General features: G+C 53.6%; 1 protein-coding gene across 11 annotated transcripts in view; it reads right to left on the bottom strand.

Moving 5' to 3' along the window:
- kdm6ba (lysine (K)-specific demethylase 6B, a) overlaps positions 1 to 23,864 on the bottom strand; it is a 69,611-nt gene that overhangs the window by 17,932 nt on the left and 27,815 nt on the right. For 3 of the 11 annotated variants that reach the window (XM_066722377.1, XM_066722387.1, XM_066722388.1), the window contains exons 1-3: positions 13,561 to 14,212; positions 6,656 to 6,820; positions 1,460 to 1,562 (exon numbers count right to left, since the gene is read on the bottom strand). The gene's annotated coding sequence lies outside the window, so the exon portion shown is untranslated. The other 8 variants (XM_066722378.1, XM_066722380.1, XM_066722385.1 and 5 more) reach the window with 8 other exon arrangements.

Raw genomic sequence — 23,864 nt, 5'->3', positions numbered from 1 at the left:
TTAGTTTAACACTTCTTAGCTTGTGTTTATTGTCTTGTGCACCAGCTGTACTGACTGCTCTTTATAATGTTTCGAAATTGTTGTGCAAACTAAGTGCCCCTGGGTGAAGGCGTCTGCGCAGAAATAATTATAATAACAAATAATAATACATTCAGAGCTCAGGGCTGAGACACCCTATCCGCAGGGAGCCGGGCGGCCGCATTGATGCCGAGCGTGGTTGAGGAATGCCAGGATTGTAAAACAAACTGATCGCAAATAAAATAAATAAATAAATAATGACGTCACCGCCGGTGCTTTCGTCATCACTACGAGGCGGGACCAGCCTCTCCATTCATAAAAAAGATCGAGAGAGCGGCGCGTCTGAAAGTGTCCGAGGCTCGGGTTTCTGTCTGACTGCCACAGCGACTTGGGAACGAATATAACCCTTCAATACACACACACTGCACACATATGTGGGGGGCTGCATCCCTGAGACCCTTAAACCAAGCGCAAACAAACACACCACTCAACACAGTCGGTCAATAAATCAGCCGATCGGAAGTGAAGGACTATTCACGTCCTCAAAGGCGCCGCCCCCCCCCCCAATACCCCCAACACCCCCAACACATACACACCACCACACACTGAGTCTGAGACCCCAGCGAGAACAACACGACTCACACGCTACACACGTTGTTCTCCCAGTACCTGGCATTCATATTCATTCATCGCAACAATCAATCAATGCACACCGTCACCCCCCCCCAACACACACCCGTGTCCGGGGGAAATCAAATCTCAATTTCCCCGCACCGGTTACCGGAATCCACCTCTAAAAACAACGCCGCGGTGAGCCGAGAGTTCTAGGAAAGGTGAGAGAGAGAACCAGAAAACACCAAAACGGAGAAGCTGGCGGGTGATTCCCTGGCGGCACTTCTGAGAAGCACCAGAAATACCCCCCCCAACCCCATCCCATCCCATCCCATGCAATGCAAATGAGCGCGATTGTCACGGGCACTACAGCTGCCCTGGGCACAAAGAGGCACGACTCGCATTACACCCCCACCCCCCCGCACGTGGGCCGCTGCCTTGATGTGCCGCCGCGAGACCGCACTTACGCACATGTCAACATCTGCGCGAGGTAAATACACACACACACACACACACATGACAAATAAGTGTCAGCAGTTTGGTTTTGGATCGGGGTCTCTGATCTGGACTGCGGGAGAACCCCCCTTTACTGTACATCATCATAACACACACACTACACACCCCTACCTAAACTCCTAATCTGTCACTTTAACAGCGCAGACGTGCCTCTGTATTCAAGAGTTAAATATATAAATAAAATCCAGGGAAGTAAACGTGCCTTCCGCCTTCAGAGGGAGACGGCATTTAAATACTACTACTAGAGAGACTTCGTGTCTCCGATTACAGACACACAAACCTGACACCACCGGGGCAACAGAAGCAGCCTCACCTGCTCAGCGGCGGCACTTTCCACCGTGTCCTTCAATGGTCTCCCCCGGAGACAGCGACTCGATCTGGGCTCCAAAAAGCACGGCGTCGCGGGAAGAAATCTTCTGTTTCAAAAAGAAAGTGTGTGAGAGAGAGACCGTCTCGATCAATGAATGACTCCCGGGGTTATAATTGTAATGATGATGATGATGATGATGAACTCCCCACTATCAGAAATTCGAACGAATCCAGGTCGGAACGGCCCGCATCTGGATCGAATCGAACGGACCTGAATCCGGGTTCCTCAGCGGTTCGATCTAGACGGTTACAATGTGACAATAAAAAGTTTCTGAACTCAACGCGGCGCTACAGTAGTAACCACAGACGGGTACAAAATAATAACAATAAAAAAAGGAATGTAAAAAAAACCCAAAGAAAAAGTGTAATTCCTCTCCCGTCGTTTGGGACGCTGAAGGCTTTTAAAAACAACACTAAAAGTCAATAATATCCGCGTCTCGTACCGCTCCGTCTCCGGCTGTGTGCGCTGCGGCTGCGCAGACGCGTCTCCGCCCGTGGATCCGTCCTGTGCGGCGAGCTGAGCCGGTGCGGCGCGGTGCGGCGCGGTGCGGGGCGCTGAGGGTGTGCGGTGAGTGCGCTCAGAGTGCGCTGACGGTGTGCGGTGAGCGCGGAGTGTGTCGCTGCCTCTCGTCGGTGTTTAAAACGGCACAGCGCGCGCAGCCCGCCCGCCCGCGCGCCCGCCCGCCTGCCCTCGAGCTCTTGCATCACCGCGCGCGCGCGCACGCACCCGCTGTGACGTCACCCCCGCGCCCCGCCCATCAGCGCGCGGAATTCCCTGGCCGCGGGAGCGCGCGCACGACGCTGTTAAGGTGGGCCGGGCGGGTTTGCGGAGCGTGAGAGTGGAGGTGCGGAGTCACGGCTTTTCATTCGTTTGTCATCTGCTGGTCTCCGTAAGTGTGACATGATGTTCAGCGCCCCCCACCCCCCGGTAAATACCCAGCCGGTGTTATTTAAGGTGGAACGGCTCGTCTGCCTTGAAATGACAGCTCTGTCCGTGTTATTAGAGAAAACACCGACCCGCCAACACAAACAGTGGTTAGGGCTGTGTTTAAAGGACAGACAACAACAGGGCAAAGACTGTGCACTGCTGGTGAGGGGCAAACGATTTGAACCAGCCTGTGTGCTTTACACTTTAGGTTCAAATCGACTCGTTCTCCTGTCTATATGTATGTCTATATATATAAAACACAGGTTACAGAACTAAAAAAGGGATGAGAACGAGGCAATGCAGGCTGTGGTCAGAAGGACAAAAACAAAAGGTAAACAGCAAAGGAAAAAGAAAGGAGGTACAGGGGACAAGGGGACAGGGCCGGGACAGGGCTGGGGTAGGAGGGACAGGGCTGGGGTAGGAGGGACGGGACAAGGGCCAGGGGAGGAGGGACACGTGATGGGGCTGGGGTAGGAGGGACAGGACAGACAGGAGACGGGACTGAGGCAGGAGGGAGAGGGGACAAGCCCGGGACAGGGTACAGAGCAGGAGGGACTGGAAACAGGGGACAAGCCTGGGACAGGGCTGGGGTAGGAGGGACAGGGGACAAGGGCCAGGGGAGGAGGGACACGAGACAGGGCTGGGGCAGGAGGGACAGGTGATGGGACCAGGGCAGGAGGGCCGGGACAAGTGACAGGGCAGGAGGGACAGGGGACAGAGAGGGAAGGACAGGAGGAAAAGGAAAATCTGAATTTTCCACAACCTAGAGACCCGCCAGTCTGAGCACAAGGGGGCCTTTATCTGGAGGGAAGTGGTGTCTGACCCGACACACATCAAACCCACCCAGCGGGAAGAAGAGGAGGAGAAGGAGGAGGAAGAGGAAGAGGGGAAGGGAAGAGAAAGAAAAAGGATGAGAAGGTGGAGGAAAAGAATGAGGGGGAGGGGAAGGAGAAGACAATAAAAATAAACCGTTTTATTCTCTGGTCGTGTTAAAAAAAGCCACGGAGCGTGAGTGTGTGTGTGTGTGTGTGGCGTGTTCCTGCCCAGACGCTGACTGTGCCGTGACTGGGCCTGGCGTCACCGGGCCGGCGGGCGGTTCACAGACAGCTGGGCCGGGTCCTGGCAGCCGTGGCCGTCCCCTCTGGAGCGAGGACAGCACAACTACTGCCTCACAATCACTGCCCCCTCTGTCTGCTCGCGCTTTCTGCTTTGTTTTAGTGTGACTCTGTGTGTGAACGAGTGTGTGTATAAGTGTGTCAGTGTGTGTGAGAGTGAGTGAGTGTATTAGAGTGTATGTATGTATGTGTGTGTGTGTGTGTGTGTGTGTACCCTGTAATTGTCAGCTGTGGCGACAGGCAGGCCGGGAAGCTGTAATTAGCAGAGAGGCCGGGCTGTGAAGGGGAGGAGGGGGCTGGAGATTGATGTGGCTGCCTGTACCACAAACACACAACACACACACAAACTCACACACAGCACCCTCCCCAGACTGAAGGGAGACAGGGAGGGAGAGAGAGAGAGACAGGGAGGGAAGGAGAGAGACAGAGAGGGACAGGGAGGGAGAGAGGGGAGGGAGGGAGAGAGGGACAGAGGGAGACAGAGAGACAAATGGACAGATGGCGAGAGAGAGACATAGAGGGACAGGTAGCCCCCGTGCCCACCTACACAGCGAGGCAGGCGCTACACACCTTTACACACACACAAACACAGTTCTGCATATTCCCTCGCTCCCTGGGGCCGCTGGCTCTTATCGCCTCACCCCACCCCGCCCACACGCTGCTAATTAGATAATGGTCCTCATTACGATTCAATTAACAACCTATAGGACTGATTTCCCAGCAGTCCGTCCATGCAGTTCACACACAGGGAAAAATAAAAAGAAGATCCTCATATTGTCAATCTCTTTTTATTGTATTTCAAATGCCTCTACCCTAATTGTCTTCACGGCTTTTCAGAATCCACACAGAATGAAGATACACACACACACACACACGCACACGCATATATATCAACATCTGTACATGGGAACACGTGTCTATAGCCATACAGACAGGAAGAACGTCCCAGACGTGCCCTGACTCTCTGTGCTGTACAGCTGTCCGATCTGCTGCACTGCTACACCTCACACACTACTACACCCCTACACCACACAGCTACACCTTTATTCCACACACACTACTACACCTCTATACCGCACACACACCCACACACTACTACACCTCTATACCATGCACACACACACACACACACTACTACACCGCTACACAACACACACACGCACTACTATACCACACTTACTACTACACAGCTACATGCCTGCCTAAAAAACAGCAGAATGTATCGTTCCACTCAACAAGCCAGGAACACTCACACTGTACCGCACTATTTCCAGCACCCCCCCGCCGGCAGGTCTTGTACACCTGCAACATTCTGGCAAAGCTCTGTGTCTCCCCCCTGCTCGAGTGTGCGTCTGTGCTCACAGCTGTGTGTCACTGCAGGGGCCACATGCCACAGATGTGTGTGTGCCGCAGGGGGGCGTTCGGGGCAGTGAGAGTCCCCCGGAGGCCCATTACCCTCGGAGGGGCGGGAGAGGGGATGTGGAAGGAGAGGAGAGAGTCCGTTCTCACACGGCTGCTAAATATAGATCCTCCAGCTGGGCAAAGGGCCAGGGCTCCCTCTCTCTCTCCACTCTCCATCTCCCATTCTCTCTTCCCCCATCTCTCTCTCTGTCCAGCAGAGACAGTGACTGTTAGGTTCCAGTTTCCATTCATTCATTCATTCATTCATTCATTCATGTATTTATTGGTTCTTTTGTTAGCGTTCATTCCGAGGTCTGGTGTCACACAGGGTCTGTGTGAGAGTGTGTGTTTGTGTGTGAGTGTGAGTGTGTCAGTGAGAGTGTCTGTATGTGAGTGTGAGTGTGTGTGGGGTGTGTGGTCTAGCCAGTGAGTCACACCCCGGCCACAGAGCTCCAGCCAGGGACTCGGCTGAGGGGACAGCCTGTACCAGTGACACATCCAGCCCCCTCCCCTCCTCAGCCTTAGCACCCTCTGACTGACTGACTCACTGACACACTGACTTACCATTGTTAAACTATATCACAATATTTTCATACACAATGACCCATTTATACAGCTGTGTTTGTACTGGTGCATTCTGGGTACAGTGCCGTTCTTAAGAGTACAGCAGGAGCTCCGCACCTGGGACTGAGCCCACAATCCTCTGCTTCAGAGACCAGGGCCCTGAACACTGCGGGCCCTACTATAGTATAGTATAGTATTAAAATTGCATTAGCTAGCTGCTTCATTTCCTGACGCCACCTGTTTGTGTCTGTAGCGCACGTCTGTGTGTGTGTGCGTGTCTCTGTACGTGTGTGTGCATGCGTGCGTGTCTGTGTGTGCCCGTGCACTGTGTAATTTGCCCTGCCTTGCGGTTACAGGGTGCGTGTCCGTGTATGTAATCTCTCCGCTGGGTCTGATAACACCCCCGAGACTCAACAACACACCGACGTGCTTCCCTGTCTGCGTCAGGAGGGGGCCAGGGGTTGTGTAGACTGTGGTGGACATCCACACACACGGACACACACACTGAGACATGGACACACAGACACACACACACAGACACTATCCTCATCTGACCTTGGCTGCGCAAACAGCTGAAAGCACCAAAATAAAACTAGCCCCAGAGACAGATGCCGGACGAAGGGATGGGGGGTGCTGGCCCCTACTGACATACACACACACACACACAGGACAAGGGAGGCGGAGAGAGAAAGAGAAGAAAAAAATAGTGTAAAGTGTTAAGGAGACCGAGAGACAGAAACAAAGAGACAGAATGAGTTAATGGATGAGCCACAGAGACAAAGAAGGCGAGGGAGCAAGGGAAAGAGAGAGAGAGGGAGAGTGAGAGAGCCGGGTGACACAGCCGTGGGGCCGGCGTGACTCAGGCTGGGGGGGCTGCGAGACTCACACGCACTCACCCTGTTACACAATCCCCCCGCGCTAACAAAGACGGGTCTGTGAGAGCACAGCGCCTCCGCGGCTCATCGGAGGTCAGCCTGCTGTCCCCTGGGTGTGTGTGAGAGAACTGCACTGATTTTCACACACTATGGAAGTTCACCGACTCACAAGGTAACTGAGCAGAGAGACGCATCATATATATTTCGACATCAACAACAGCGTGTGGTTGAAGAGGAAGCGATGTCACTGGTCTTACCTGTGCAGGAAGTCAGTTGGGGGAGGGGAAGGGGAGGAAGCAATCCATATGCTCCTCTCTCTGTCTCTCTCTCTCTCTCTCTCTCCTTCTCCCTCTCTCTCTTTCTCTCTTTCTCTCTTTCTCTCTCTCACCGGATCAACATCCTCGGGGCTCAGTCACAGCATTCTGCAAAGACACGAAGCACAGGGGACACTGAGCGACTCGCACACAACACACATGAGAAAGAGAGGGAGAAAGAGAGAGGGAGGAGATAAATCCCTGCCTATCACTTTTGTGTCTTGTGGTTCAACACAGACACACACTGACACCGACGCACCAAACACACCATGACACCGAGACACACAATGCCAATCACAGAAACCGAAACAGCACCCCCCAACACACACACACACACACACTCCGATTCCCGGCCCACCATTACTGATCACTCACCCCCACAGCCCCACTGTCCCCCACCGGCACAAAAACAGCCCTTTCCAGTCTTCTGTCTTTCGGTGTCAGAAACTAGAAACACGCTTATATCACGGGTGATATGCACTGAATGCACTGTGAGAGCAAACACATCAAACACACTGTGACACCAAACACACTCTGTGCCGCTGACGCACCAAAAACCCTGAGACACTGAACACACTGTGACACGGATGCACCAAACGCACTGTGACACCAAACACACCAAACGCACTGTGACAACCCAGCACCACACAGAACACACTGTGACACTGACACACTGAACACACTGTGACACTGAACATCAGGCAAGCAGACGCACACATGCTGTTGGAAAAACACACAGAAAAACTGACACAGTCACACGGACTCAGAGAACAGCACAGACACAGACAAACACACACAGGCATGCACAAACACACAGCCGCACACACCTGCCTGACTCCACAACCTACGTGCCTGAGTCACAGGATGAACACGGACACGCCTGACAGAGTGCCCCCCCTCCCCACCGCCAACACACACTGCCCCAGGACACAACTGTGCCTACAGCCCTGCCAACACCCTCACTATTCACACACAGACAGAGAAACACTGACAGACACACTCTCTCACACACACACAGATACGTGTCCTGTCATCTCAGTGATTGTTTATGCATGCATGTAACAGGGTTTCCTTCTCATGTCCTCCTCCATACAGCCCAATTCTCTCTCCCTCTCTTTCTCTCTCTGCGTGTGAGTGTTTGTGGCAGGCAGTGTGGAGGTGGAGGTGAGAAGGGGACGGGTCGAGCTCAGGTTAGCTCGGTCTGTCAACGGGCTGTGACCTTTCATGGCATGCTAGACCATAAAGGTCACGGGGAGGCAGCACCACGCACTCTGGTTAGCGGGCAGACGCACTGAGGTCTGCATACAGACGACAGGAAGACGGGCGGGGAGAGAGAGAGAGACCTGCACCTACAGCCCAGTCAAAAAACATGAATGAAAAAAGCACACACACACACGTTGTGTATGAAGACATTCCCCTCAGAGCGAGGGTCATGGGGTTAAATCAACATGTCTCCCGCAGGTGTCCCCCCCAAGTGATGCGTGTTCACAGACCAGCCTGTTTCCACTCTGACCCCCCAGAGCCACATCTGAGCCCCACATGTGCGTGATAACACCAGGGCTGCTGGGACCACACACACGCAGACATGCAGATTACACACACACACACACACACACACACACAGACTTCATAGTCATGCGCGCAAACACACAAACACAGACAATCTCCCAGAGACACACACAGACACGCACACATGCACAGACACACACAGGGGCACAGACCAAACACATGCATGCACACACACGCAGAGACACACAGACACACACACAGACTACACACAGACTACGAACACACACACAGACTACTCACGCACACTTGCACAGTCACAGAAAACAGACACGCACGCACGCACACAGACTACACACAGACACCCACGCATGCACACCCACAGACCACACACAGACATGCACACACACACTGACATACACGCACGCACACACACACACACGCACGCACTCTGCCCAGCCCGCTGTGGAGAGCAGTTAAAGGGCTGGTCTGGCATGGCTCCAGGGAGAAACTCAATCACTCAACAGCTGCCTCTCTCTCTCTCTGGCTGTGGGGGGGGATCGGCTAACCAAAACACTAATGACAACTCTCCCTGATACACACTGACTCACACACTGAGTGACACACTGACATACTGACTGACACAATGACACACTGACACAATGACACACTGAGTGACACACTGACACACTGACTGACATACTGACACAATGACACACTGACTGGAGAGACCAGGCCCTGCACTTCACAAATCTTGACACACACACACACACACACTCATGCAAATTCACCTCCCAGCCAAATCCAACAATAAACAAAGTGACCATGAATTGAATCATTGAACACACAGCGGTCAACTGAATAAAACCGACAGAGCAGCGTCCCTTAACAAGGGCCCCAGAGATGCTAGGACCACTACAGACAACACTGCAGGTTCAGATACACACACACACGTGTCACCGGCCGCCCCCTGCCGGGTAACGGTCACCGCAGCCAACGGCAGCTATGAAGACCATTAATAGGGATACTCTGTGTGTCTGTCTCTGTGTGTGTGTGTGTGTGTTTGTCTGTCTGTCTGTCTATGTGTGGGATGTGTGTGTGTGTGTGTGTGTGTGTCTGTCTGTCTCTGTGTGGTGTGTGTGTGTGTCTGTATGTCTCTCTCTGTGTCTCTGTGTGTGTGTATCTGTGTGTTTGTGTCTGTCTCTGTGTGTGTGTGGTGTGTGTGTGTGCGTGTGTGTGTCTGTCTGTCTGTGTCCCTGTGTGTGTGTGTGTGTGTGTGTGTATATATGTCTCTCTCTGTGTCTGTCTCTCTCTATCTGTAGAAGCTGCAGAGAAAAGCTTAAGTGAAAGAACAAACAGATTAAGAGAGAGACGTGCGACTCAGTAGAAGAGAGGGGGAGGGGAGGTGTGTAGGGGAGGGGCGGGTCATTCCAGGACAGCGTTGCAAGTGTCTTGACACAGATACACACACACACACACACAGGCACACACAGATACCGTATCAACAGGGAACCTGCGGCGCCGATACACGCAGCCCCACCTGACGCAGTGCTGCGGCACACGCACGCAGAGATACACACACAGAGACACACACAGACATACAGAGACACACAGAGACATACACAGAGACACGCACACACACAAGGAACTACCATTACGCAACATTCCAACGACTCTTGTCACAGTGGTAATGGTTTCCTTGTTGTTGTAGGGAACGGACACACTCATCGGACCCCCCGTGTACACCGTTATTATCATCAGACGCCCCGACACAACATCTGTCGCACAGAGAAGAGCTTTTTGGTTTAAATGCAAAGTGTTCTCTCTGGTGCGAACCCAACACTGCGCAACACCCAGGAAACTACACACTGCAGACCCCTACTACACACTGTGGCTCTGCTACTACACACTGCAGCTCCACTACTGCACACTGTATTCCTGCAACTACCCCGCAACTACCCCATGCGGTCCCGCAACTACCCCACTACTACACACTGTGGCTCCGCTACTGCACACTGCGGCCCCGCTACTGCACACTGTGTTCATGCAACTACCCCACTACTACACACTGTGGCTCCACTACCCCACACTGTGGCCCCACTACCACACACTGCGACCCAGCTATTACACACTGTGGCTCTACACTGTGGTGTAGAGTTGTGTAACCATGTCATGATGTCACAGGGATCACTGGGAAAACTTGCCTGACAGGGGAGATGGGTACAACCAGTTTACCTGAGTGTGTGTGTGTGTTGATCTGCCAAGAGATCAGCTACCTGCCAATCCAGTCAGACTGCAGGAACCAGCCAGCACAGAAACACACACTGTGACACACCTGTCACTGTGCGGAGAGAGTGGCTCACACACACACACACTGATAACTGCAGCCAAATGTGGGTGGGGCCTGTCTGAAGTGTGCTCAGAAGTCCCAGGCGGCACATCATGGCGGGCATCGGTGCCGCGTCACAAACACAACACACCTGTCTTGTGTTGTTGTCCCCATCCCCCCAAACACTCTGACACTCACGAACCACAACACAAACATAACAACACACCAGTAAACACCAACACGGAGAGCAGCTCAGGCGCATCACAACACATGCCAGCACCCAGCTGAGCACACGCCTGTGGTCTGAGCGAAAAACAGAGAGAAGAGTCAATGGGCAGAGAGAGAGAGAGAGAGAGAGAGAGAGAGAGAGAGAGAGAGAGACAGAGAGGGGCAGCCAGCTGAACTTGCTCAACCACAACCTCACTGAACTCCCTGTGTCACTCGCTTTCTTTCTTGTATGTTTTATTTTTGTCGATAATGTTTGATGTTTAGTGACGCATCATTCAACGGCTTCATACACTGACATACACACACACAGTGACACTGACACACACACACACTGACACACACACCTCTCCAGGCCCCAGGCGGGCGGAGGGGCACCAGGGGTCTGGCCTGCGTGTCCTGACCTGACCAGCCACCGAGTGAAGCCCAGTTAACTGGAGGTGATTATAAACACACACACTCAGATAGCACACTGAGACACACTTGTGCACACACACACAAACTAGTGCCTACAAACACACAGACACACAAAACTTGCACACAAACACACAGAGAGAATAGAAACACAGAAACAAGTAGAGAAACACATACAAGCACACCAGAAAAACACAGACACGCTCCCACACACACACAGGACTGCAGACAGATTTGCATGAGCCACAGCCCCCCCACCCCCTCACAGCGAATTGTGCTGCTGAGAGAATAAAACTACAGGCAGCTTTGTTCGGCTAGTGGCCTTTAGACCCCTGTCTCCGGCCCCTCACACAACACACACACACACACACACACTACACAAACAAACACACAAATCTATACACACACAAATTTGCACAAACACAGACTCACAGTCATATGCACACACATAAACACAACCACATTCTTACATATACACACAGACACTCTGTCACACACAAACTCATTCACACACACATTCATATAAACAAACACTGTCATAAGCACAGACAAACACACAGACACACATACACATTCCCAAGCACACACACTCACACAGACACACAAACACCTCCTAACCACCCACCCATGCCCTGTTCTCTCTCTCTCTCTCTCTCTCTCTCTCTCTCTCTCTCTCTCTCCTCCAACTCCACTCCATCACTCTCCCCCCCGCCCCTCCCCCTCCCTCCCCTCAAATGAATGCACAATCGTTCTCAGACTGGGGGGGAGGGGGGGACTGCGGAGCAGAAACAGGGGTCCCTCCATGCATGTCTGCAGACGCACAAAAAGTCCGGGGTGTGCGTGCGTGCGTGCGTGCGTGCGTGACACAGTCCTGACTGCCGGAGAGCAAAAGAAAAACACAAAAATAAAAGACAAAGACAATCCACAACCCTGCAGTGACATCTCTTCCTCCATTTACACTTATTTACAGAAGTACACAAACACAACACAACTGGGGTGCCAATCCCCAGAACGCAGACTGGGGGGTCAGTCCCGCCCTGCTCATGCGCAAAAGCACACAAATACATAAATAAAACGCACAATACAGAGCGAGAGCCAGCTGGGACCCCGGAGCACGCCAAAAACGCTCTGACGGAGTTCAACAGTGGCCGCCCCCCCACCTGCATCTCAAGACACGGCGTAACCGCGCTGACAAAACCACAACTGTGCCCCCCCGCCCCGCCCCCAGAGGAAACGCATGGCACACTGCCCCACAAAATGGGGCGCCTGGGGAGCGCAAGTCCCACTTCCGGGAGCCGTCCGTCCCTGATTGAATTAAGCAATCCCGTGGGCAGGTGTGACAGCGGCTGTAACACAACCCTAACCCCCACCACCCCACCGCGGTGCACCGGATCCCTGCCGACACAGCCCGGAGGCGCGGGGCAGCGGTGCCGACCCGGTGCCAGGAGCCCGGCAGAGAGAGCGACCCAGAGCCAGAGCCGGCTGGGAGAGAGACTGGCACTTATTTTACGAGAGTAGATTATCGACAACACAAAAATACACACTCGTATATATATAGATTTTCTGCTATATAGCTTTCCAGCACAGTTCAGAGGAAAGGGGAGAGCTGACACACACACACACACACAGATCAGGTCAGCCCACAGCACCGAGGGCAAATTCACACAACTCTCCCCGTCTACCCCGTCACTCTCTTCAGCAGTGGAGTTGTCTCTCACACACACACGACACACGTCTGTAAATACGTCGGAAACGGCCGAGCGAGGGCTGGACGTGCGAAGCTTTTCTGTCCGCTCTTTGTCTCCGCAAGCGGCTGTTCCGCACCGCAGGCAGAATGACAACAAATGGCTCACAGCCGGGGCGAGAGCGGTGCCTAGGACAGCCCTCGGAGCATCTGTGCACGAAACACAGCACACCTGCATCTGTGCACGCTTACATACACATACATACATGCATGCATGCATAGGATAATATCCACATTCCTCTCTCTGTCTCTCTCCCTGCACAAAGACGCAACAGAGGCAGAGATACTACACACACACACACACACACACACACACTATCCCCCGGCACAGACGTTCACAACCCACTGCCATTAAAATACTGTGCAAACACACAAGCCCCCCAAACACCACTGAGAGACAGAGCGAGAGAGCGAGAGAGAGAGAACATGACTTTCTTCGAGAACAAAGAATGTGAAAGAAAATTGCTGCAAAAAAGAAAAAACAGTTGTGCGATTCTGTCTCTCCTCTCTCTCTCCTCCTCTCTCCCTCTCTCTCCAATAAATGCACAATTGCACGTTACATTTATTTGCATGTTTTCACTAATTATAATTTTGTTAATGAAGGGGACGGGGGGGTTGTTTTAAACTTACCTTCCAGTGTTGCTGCACAAGAACACAACGAGAGCTGTGTGTGAGTGTGTGTGTTGTGTGTGTGTATTCCTCTGCTGTCCATCCAATGCAAAAGACACAATAAAATATGTGTATCAAAAAAAAAGAAATCACTCGAATGCAGACCCCCAGGTGAGCTCTCTCTCTCTCTCTCTCTCTCTCTCACTCCGTTTCTCTCTTTTTATTCGGGGCTGTTCTCTCTCTTTCACAGCCCTGGCAAGGAAGTCCAATCTCTGTAAAATCCACCAAAAAAAGCACCAAAAACACACCATATAAAAAAAAAGCAGACAAAAAGACAAAGATCCAGGAGACGGCCACGGACACGGCGCCGGAGGAAAACGTGCGATTTATTCTCTCTTGTTAAAATTCCTCCTGTTGTCCAGAGTGTGTGTGCTTCTCTCCCTCTTTCTCTTTCTTTCTTTCTTCCTTTCTTCCCTTCTCTCTCTCTCTCCCTCTCTCTCTCTCTCTCACACACACACACACACACACTCTTTCTCTCTCTTTTTTTTCCACTCAGCAGTCAAACAAAGAAAGGAAAGGCAGCACACACACAGAGAGAAAGCAGAGAGAGAGAAGGATTGCCCATCCCCCACTCTAGGCAGCCTGCTTCATTTTTTTCTTTTTTTCTGCCTCTTTTTTTCTCTCTCTCTCTCTCTCTTCACAAAGCCCCTCCCCCTCCCTCAAAACCCCCGCCTCCTCCTCTGCCTCCCCACCTCAGCTGAGCTCCAACCTCGTTTTCACAAGCCTGTTCTCCTGCCTCCCCTCCCTCTCTCTCTCTCTCTACACACAGTCGCTTTCACAGAGAGTGAGAGAGAAAGAGAGAGAGAGAGAGAGAGAGGGAGAGGGAGACAGACAGGAAACTCCACTCTGTTGCCTCAGGCTCAGTGGGACGAAGGCAGCTCTTCCACAGACCTCAATTCCACAGGGCCGGGCACAGAGATAGTGAAAGAGAAAAGGAAGAATTACAGAGAGAGAGAGAGAGTGAAAAGGAAGAAAAAAAGAGAGAGAGAGACAGAGGAATAGAGACAGAAAGAGGCCCATGTTGAGCGAGAGATACTGGCCATTTCTGCACGTTTTCACCGCACTCTCCCCCTCTGTTACGCATCGATCAGTGGTTGCCTGAGTCGAGCCCTGACGAATGCCCGGTGTTGCCGGACTGCCACGCCGTACCTAGAGCACAAACGACCGACTGCATGCCGGGCAGGGGGCCCCCAGCTGGCTCTAGGACTGCAGCACAGGAACTGGGGTGAAAAGGTGACAGCGGTCATCTGCGTTTTGAAATTCCTGACCCACCGAAAACACCACACGGGCAAAATTCAAGCTCCGGATGATGGTGGTGCCCGTATTTTGTGGTAAATTTTATTTTAAATACCGGGAAAAAAACGCATTAAAAATAAATTCTGGGTAAAAACGTCCAGGAAAAGTCAGTTTTCCGGAACACCGACAAAATTCCCCATTCCGCTCTGCAAACCAAGCGTACGGCCCGAGTTCCATCCCCGTGGTTTCTGCCGTGATCCGCTTGGCATTACCAGCACACCTGCTGGAGGACATGTCCGGCCTGGTGCGACGCTGATTTTCCTCCCCTCGGAAACACTTCCTTGGCCTCCAAACTCTAGCTCGGAAACACGGGCCGACAGGCGCCACCCGGCTATGGAATCCGGTTAGCGGCGATGACATCACCGGAAGAGTTTCCCACAGCACGACCGTACAGAAAGCACAGTGTTCCTGCACTGTGCCGACGCAGCGCCGAACACAGAGACATGGCGTTAATACTTATTACTGCAGGCCAAAAACCCCTAAATGAAAGTACAGAGCCCTCCTCTCTGCACAGGGCCCTAAGCTCGGCACAGTGACCTCGCCATGGCACAGAGTCCTAATCTCGGCACAGAGCCCTACCCCTCGTCGGCACGAAGCCCTCCCCAAGACAGAGAACTAATCTCAGCACAGAACCCTTCCCCACGGCACAGAGCCTTAATCTCGGCACAGGCAGACACGGTGAGCTCTGGCTCGGCTGCACCCGGCTCTTTAAACATGGTGCTAAACTTTGCACGGCAATAACACAATAAGAACAGAGTCCAGATCCACATCGCCATAAAAACACAAACACAAACAGTTAAATAATCTCTTCATTGCATAACCAGCTTGTGCACTAAAACACACACACATGCACACACACGGACACGCGCACACGCACTGAGAGACAGAGGTTCCTACAAGTGGGATTTATGAATTATGTATCTTAAAAAAAAAAAATGTAAGAGGAAAAAAAAAAAGATTCCACCCAGAGCCCTGAGCCTAATTAATTGGCAATTAATGTTTAACGGGCTGCAGCTGTGTTGAATTACTGTTGAAATCAGCACCGTCCCCACTGACAGCACTGCGCCTGCTTCTGGGGTCTCTTCTCTTTCTTTTTATCCTTCCCTTGCTTTTTATTTTTTACTATCTGTGTCCACAGGAGAAAGACACAGAGGTAGACGGAAACATGGTGTGAGAGAGAGAGAGAGAGGGTGAGAGGGAAAAATGGAAAGAGGGAGAGAGAAAAATGGAAACATGGTGAGAGGGAGACAGAGAAAGAGGGAAAGGAAGAGAAAAGTATGAGAAAAAGAGAGTGGGGAGGGAGAGAGAGAGATTGGGGAGAGGAGAGAGAAAGGAGTGAGAGAAAAGTAGTTCTGAGAGGAGAGAGGGAAAGTGGGAGAGAAGTAGTAAGGGATAGACAGAGGGAGAGTATGAGAGATGGAGAGAGGGAGGAAGGTAGAGGGAAACATGGTGAGAGGGAGAGAAAGAGGGAAAGGAAGAGGAGAGAACAAAAAAGTAGGAAGAGAGAGAGTAAAAGTAGAGAGACCGAATTATGAGAGAGTGGTGAGGAAGAGAGAGAGAGAGAGAGAGAGAGAGAAATGGGGGAGGGGAGTGAAATTGGTCTACTTTTCAAAACAAACACGGACGAGGCGCTCGAGCACGCGTTCAGGCTCTCATTCTCTCTCTCTCTTTTAAAGTCCTCCTCTGAGCGCTCAGACGCTCGGTCACCGGTGAGCGCAGGGAGGCCAGGCCGGGCTCTCCCCCCCGTCACAGGGCCTGGCGTGGGGCCAGCCAGCGCCGCAAGTCTGGGGCTCTCCTCCGGGCCTCCCCGGCCCTTTGACCAGCTGCCAGGCGGGCCGCGCCGAAACCCAATCGCACCGGGGAGCAGCGGGGGGCGGCTCTGCCTCGCATTGTTTGGTTTCGTTTTGCCTCGCGCTGCTGCGTTTGCGTGTGTGTGTGTGTGTGTGTGTGTGATTGCATGTCTGCCGGTGTCTTTGTCAGTCTGTCTGTGTGTGTGTCAGTGATCAGGTGTCCATACAAAAGACACACTCAGGTACACAACATTAGCCCCTGTTCCACCAAACACAACACACACACACACACACACACACACTAACGGCCCCTGGGGGTAGAAAGAACAGCCCGTTGCCCCTCGCCAACAAAGAAGGCAATGCACTCGGCGTCTTTGGTCAGGGGGCGTCTGAAACCTGACACCTGCACCCATCTGCTCACACTGTGAACGAGGGCAGAGAGAGAGGGAGAGAGAGAGAGGGGGAAAGAAAAGGTGAGGGGGGACAGGGGTGAAGGAGGGGACAAGCCAGGATTGCAGAGACGTCTCTCTGTGTCTCTAGCACTGATGGGGTAGTTCTATCAATCTCTCTCTCTCTCTCTCTCTCTCTCTCCGTCCCAGGGCAGCCTTCTCTCATTCCACGCTATCGACTGAGCGTAATGGCGAGGGACTCTCAGGCCATTACCTGCACACCCTGGAGCCCGGCTCTAATGGGCCGTCAATAATCTATTAGGCACAGACACGGCTCTCCTCCACAGCACTACGCAATGTAACACAATACAGCACAGCGCAATACAGTGCAGCACAGACCCTGTAGAGACCCCAGACTCTGCACATGGACCCTGTAGAGACCCACAGTCTGCACACGGACCCTGTAGAGACCCACACTCTACACGTCTCTCTGCACACGGACCCTACAGAGACCAACACTCTGCACACGGACCCTACAGAGACCAACACTCTGCACACGGACCCTGTAGAGACCCATACTTGGCACACGAACCCTGTAGAGACCCACACTTTGCACGTCTCTCTGCACATGGACCCTATAGGGACCCGCACTCTGCACACGAACCCTGTAGAGACCCCACACTTGGCACACGAACCCTGTAGAGACCCCACACTCGGCACACAGACCCTATAGGGACCCCACACTCTGCACACGAACCCTGTAGAGACCCCACACTTGGCACACGGACCCTACACAGACCCCACACTCTTCACACGGACCCTGTAGAGACCCCACACTCTGCACATGGACCCTATAGGGACCCGCACTCTGCACACGAACCCTGTAGAGACCCCAGACTCTGCACACGGACCCTACACAGACCCAACAGTCTGCACACGGACCCTACAGAGACCCGACACTCAGCACACGGATCGTACAGAGAGCTCACCTGCAGGGCGCCTCGTTCCGCGGACTTGGAGCTGGGAGACGGTGTGTCCCCTCGGCGCCTGTGTCCCTCGAGGAAGAGACGGGGCCCCGGGCTCTGAAAGAAAAGCACAGAACAGCGCCGGGTGAGAAGATGGACTATACAACCCACTGCAAAACCCCAATCTCCTCCTCTCCTCTCTTTCCTCTCTCTGTCGTTTCTCTTCTCACTGACCCTCTTCCGCTCTTTTTGACACACATTTTTGACACACAATTGGACCAGCCCCACCAATACACACAACACACTCATGGCCGTGTTTGATTGTCCTTGTTTAATTTACATAGAGGGCGAGGATAGGGAGAGGGAGGGAGAAAGAAAGAGAGGGGTAGGGAAAGGTAAGAGAGAGAAAGAGGTAGAGAGAGATGGAGAGAGTGAGAGGAATGAGAGAGAGAGGTAGGAAAAGGCAAGAGAGAGAGAGGTAGAGAGCAAGGGATGAAAGCCCCGGATGTGTGCGGAGAGGGCCCTCCGGGGCCACCATACACACAGCTCCTGCATAAACAACCCGCGTGTGTGAGTGTGGACATATACACACATCTGTATTTATACATCTATAAATAGAGAGAGGGAGAGAGAGAGAGATGGGGGGAGAGAGAGAGAGGAATGTGTGTCACCTGCAGCTGTACAGCTCCGTCCCCGCCCCCCCCCCACCACACAGCAGCAACAACAACACAAACCCCTCCGAGAAACACAACTGCAACAACTACAGAAAGAAGGGATTGGGATCTCAATATCTATATAATTCCTGTCCTTCCTCCCTCTCTCTCTCTCTCTCTCTCTCTCTCTCTCTCTCTCTCTCTCTCTCTCTCTCTCTCTCTCTCTCTCTCTCGGATCACACGCTCCTGGAGACCCGGGCTGGGCGGGGGGGACGGGGGGCTCCCGGGCCTGGCCCCGAAAGTGCTGGCCTTGCAATTCCGCCCCCCCTGGCGCCGATCCGAGAGCCGGGAATTCTCTGGCCCTTTAAAACGAGAGCTGAACTATTTACCTCCCGACAGCTGGGATCTCTCTCTCTGCCTGACAACAGCCCGGGCCGCGCCATCGCACACTGCTGGGGAGGGGTGTGCGTGTGTGTGTGTGTGTGTGTGTGTGTGTGTGTGTGCATCAGTGTGCTCAGTTGGTTCGCTCCACAGCCCTCCACCATATGGAATGTGGCTCCGGGACCCGAGCGCCTCTCTGACAGGGAGGAGGAGGGGGGGTATTTTTAGCCCTGTCATTTATATTAATTACATGGAGGCTGTGTGCGAGGCGGGACGCAGCGCGTGACCCCCGGCACGCACACGCAAATCAACTCTGGGCGCCTAATTGATACTCCTTAATTAACCTGCACAATGTCAAGAAAGAGATAGGAGTCACTGAACCCCTTCCACTGTGTGTGTGTGTGTGTGAGTGTGTATGAGAGAGAGAGAGAGAGAGAGAGTGTGAGTGTTTGTGTGTATATAACTGTATATACACACACACATATTTTTGTCTATGGTGCAATAAATACATAAACCCCGGCTTCTCCCTCTAGGGCACAGAGCGCAGGGTTGTGAAGACACCGGTGCGGGCACGTGCATCGGCATGGCCACAGGGGACAACCTCTGACCCTAGGGCGCGACCCCGAGCGGCAGTCAGGGCTTTCATGTGTTAGCGCTGCGAACGGCTGCAAATCACCCAGGGTGGGTGGGGGAGGGACACACATCCACCCCGGGGCAGCCCTGTGTCGGCAGAGCGTGACACAGTATGGCACAGCGCCGGTGTGTCAACGGCCAACAAACACCGCCATCTTAAAAGGGCAACAATCCTACGGTGCATTTCCCCCAGCTCCCTTTTAACAGCCCAAGGGTTGGGCTCAACGGTACCTGGCAGAGCCCAGTCGTGGGGCGGTGTTGCCGACAGCTGTGCCGCACCAGAAGGCAGGCGTCTTGAACCCAACCACCGCGGTTAAAAAAATAAATAAATGTGTTCAGAGCGCTCAAATTCCTGCGGGTTAACTTGCCGAGGCGAACCTGCCCGGACCGCGCCGGCTGAGGGGTACAGGGGCTGTGCCACTTCACCGCCCATGCCACGCCCCCCACGCCACCCGCCGCCCGAGCGTGAACGCCAGCTGCCCTGTGGCACAAACGCCCCGACGCTGAGCGAATGGAAAACTCCCGTCCGGACGACGTGCCTCCCAGCGCAAAAGACAGATCAGTTGTCTCGATTGTTGTTTTTAGGGGGATGGAGGTTTTGTTTGGTGGCGGGGGGGTGGGCGCAGCTTCGGTGTGTGAGAGACGGCACGCACACCGATTCCATCACCGATCCGCTGACTGACTGACGGGCGCACTGGCCGGCTGGCTGCCCGGCTGACGGACGCACGGACACGTCTGACTGGACCGCAGGGCAGCTAATTGGCCAGGTAACCAGACCGGCTGCCTGGTTGACACCGCGGCTGCCCGGCTGAAGGATTAAAACAACTAATAGACTGAATGACATGCTGGCTGATGCGCTGAGCGACAGGCCGAGAGAGAGAGAGAGAGAGAGAGAGAGAGAGAGAGAGAGAGAAAGAGGAAGAGGAAGAGAGAGAGAGTGAAAGATGTATAGATTGTACCACACAGCTCCCTATCAGTTCCATATTTGCATATTTAAGGGTTCTGATGTAAAAACAGCTCCATTAGTTCGGGGGGCAATTTCCACTCCCTGATCGGCTCAGAGGAAATACCCTCGTCAGCCTGTGTCACTGAGGTGTTGTATTGCACAGTTTAGTGTAATACTGTGTAGCGCAGTAGTTGTACTGTTACACACACTCCTCTGAGTTGTTGCTACATCTGACACTCAGGCAACTTCTACGCCACTGACCCACTTCCTGTCCCCCCAGACTGAGGCCACTGACCCACTTCCTGTCCCCCCAGACTCCTTGTCTCCATCATCTTCTCTCTCTTTTTCTCCATCATCTTCCCTCTTCTGCTCTTGCACAAGCCAAACACTTCTCTCTCTACTTCTCTGTCATGGCAACACTATCCCATTCTCTCCCTCTCTCTCTCTTCTCTCTCTCTCCCCGATAAATAGATGATGTCAAGGAGCCGCCTGGGCCAGGGCACCTCTGGAGGAGCCACTCGCACATCTGGAAGCTCTTACAGCGCCGACCAAAACAAGGGGAGGCCTCTTCCACTCTGAATGTCTGTATTGTGACAGGGAAACAGGCGGCTCCAAGGAACACACACACAAACACACACAAATCACCCCGGTCAGAGGGAAGCCATCGGATATAAACAAAACAACCAAAAACACAAGGCGTGACTCAGAGAAACGGTGCCCCTCCATCCTCCTCCTCCCCCTCTCTCTCTATCTCCCAGCCATGTGGCATTCACCGCTACTCCGTGTGACATGTTTATTAAACGTGTTATCTGAAGGGAAGGGCCTCGGTATTGGTGTCAGCCGGGGGATTTTAAAAGGGGAAACGGGGAACGCAGTGGCTCTGGCCAGTGTGGGACCATTGCCCCTTTAGGAAGCTCGTGCCATGGCAGTCACCATATATACCGTTACAGTGCGCTCTCTGGATCTCTCTCTCTCCCCGTTTCAACCAGACTGCACTCCAGCTCTGGGAATCATTACCAAGCTGGCTGAGGTCTAATCCTCCGGCGCGGTGGAGAGGGGGAGAAATAAAGGAAGAAAAAAGGCAAGAGAGAAAAAGAAAGGGGTCCCCGGTCAAGAGAGGGGCGTCATCAGTCATCTGTAACTTCAAACAGGCCGCCGCGAACGAACACGGGGGCGGGGGGGGGCTGTGACTGAAGACAGAGCACCATTGCCTCTGGCCCGGGCTGCATCGGGGGGCCGGGCCCGTCTGGGGTCCTGGGGGAGATCAAAGGACCGCCGACACGCAGCCTCTGGGCGGGGGGGGGCTGTCGACCTGTGTGTGTGTGTGTGTCAATAAACACAGGACACATCAATACTTACGTGTATTGATCTCACCGACAATATAAGCATATTAAAGGGTATTAAAGTCAGCCTCCCACACCAGCCAGCAAGAGCGGCTGATTTGCTGCCTGGGGCCTGGCTGTCGTACCCGCGGACTCTGTGCCAAGGGCTGCGGACGAGGCTGTTTACACTCTTCCTGACACACACACACACGCGCACACACAATCTAAATAACCAACACTACCTGGACACCCTTCTGACTCCCCTACAGTCTCTCACAAACGTCTGTTTAAAATAAATAGATGGATAACTAAAAAGACACGAGAGAAAGAAAGAAAAACAAAACAAAGAAAACGTCAAACTCAGATGAAAGCAGAAGTTCTGAATTAGAGATGAATGAGGGAGGGAGGGAGGGAGGGAGACTGGCTCTGTGCTCAGGGGTGATTTCAGTTCACAGAGTTTCACGCTCAGCACCGGCCTGCTTCTGTTTATTAACAGCCTGTCAGAGAGAGGGAGGGAGAGAGAGAGAGAGGGAGGGAGGGAGGGAGAGAGAGAGAGAGGTGGAGGAGGAGGGAGGGGCAAGAGAGGAGAGGAGAGAGGGGAGAGGGTGAGGAGGAGAAAACAGACAGATTGAAAGGCAGGAGACTGAGAGAGAGAATGGAATCTCAACGGGGAGGAACAGAGAGAGCACTGCAAGAAAGAGGAGAGAGAGAGAGAGAGAGAGAGAGAGAGAGAGAGAGAGAGAGAGTATACAGCCGTACAAGAGCAAGGTAAACTCAGCAGCTCTACAGTCATAAACCTACAGACTCTGGGCATCAGAGTGCAAACAAGGGCATATTAAACATTAAGAGTGAATTCAATATTGTGCCAAGAAGTCATAAAAAGCTGGAGCAACTTGCCCCACACACTGCCCCCTGCCCTGCATACTGCCCCACACACTGCCCCCTGCCCCGCATACTGCCCCAAACACTGCCCCCCGCCCCACACACTGCCCCCTGCCCTGCATACTGCCCCACACACTGCCCCCTGCCCCACACACTGCCCCCTGACCCGCATACTGCCCCAAACACTGCCCCCCGCCCCACACACTGCCCCCTGCCCTGCATACTGCCCCAAACACTGCCCCCCACCCCACACACTGCCCCCTGCCCCACACACTGCCCCCTGCCCCGCATACTGCCCCAAACACTGCCCCCCGCCCCACACACTGCCCCCTGCCCTGCATACTGCCCCAAACACTGCCCCCAACACTGCCCCCCACCCCACACACTGCCCCCTGCCCTGCATACTGCCCCACACACTGCCCCCTGCCCCACACACTGCCCCCTGCCCCGCATACTGCCCCAAACACTGCCCCCCGCCCCACACACTGCCCCCTGCCCTGCATACTGCCCCAAACACTGCCCCCAACACTGCCCCCGCCCCACACACTGCCCCCTGCCCCGCATACTGCCCCAAACACTGCCCCCTGCCCTGCATACTGCCCCAAACACTGCCCCCAACACTGCCCCCGCCCCACACACTGCCCCCTGCCCCGCATACTGCCCCAAACACTGCCCCCCGCCCCACACACTGCCCCCTGCCCTGCATACTGCCCCAAACACTGCCCCAAACACTGCCCCCGCCCCACACACTGCCCCCTGCCCCGCATACTGCCCCGCATACTTCCCCCTGCCACCATGAGACACTGAGAACGCCAAGGGTAAGGAAATCAATCAATCAGCTACACCCACAAGATACACATCTTAAACCATACTCTCACACACACACAGACAGCTAAAACCACACACACACACACACACACACACACACACACAGACATACACAGACAGCTAAAACCACACACACACACACACACACACAGACACACACACACAGACAGCTAAAACCAC

This window comes from Amia ocellicauda, chromosome 14, assembly GCF_036373705.1.
Source record: "Amia ocellicauda isolate fAmiCal2 chromosome 14, fAmiCal2.hap1, whole genome shotgun sequence".
Taxonomy (NCBI): Eukaryota; Metazoa; Chordata; class Actinopteri; order Amiiformes; family Amiidae; genus Amia; species Amia ocellicauda.
The sequence above is the reverse complement of the archived record's forward strand: the minus strand, read 5'-3'. Positions and strand labels throughout refer to the sequence as shown.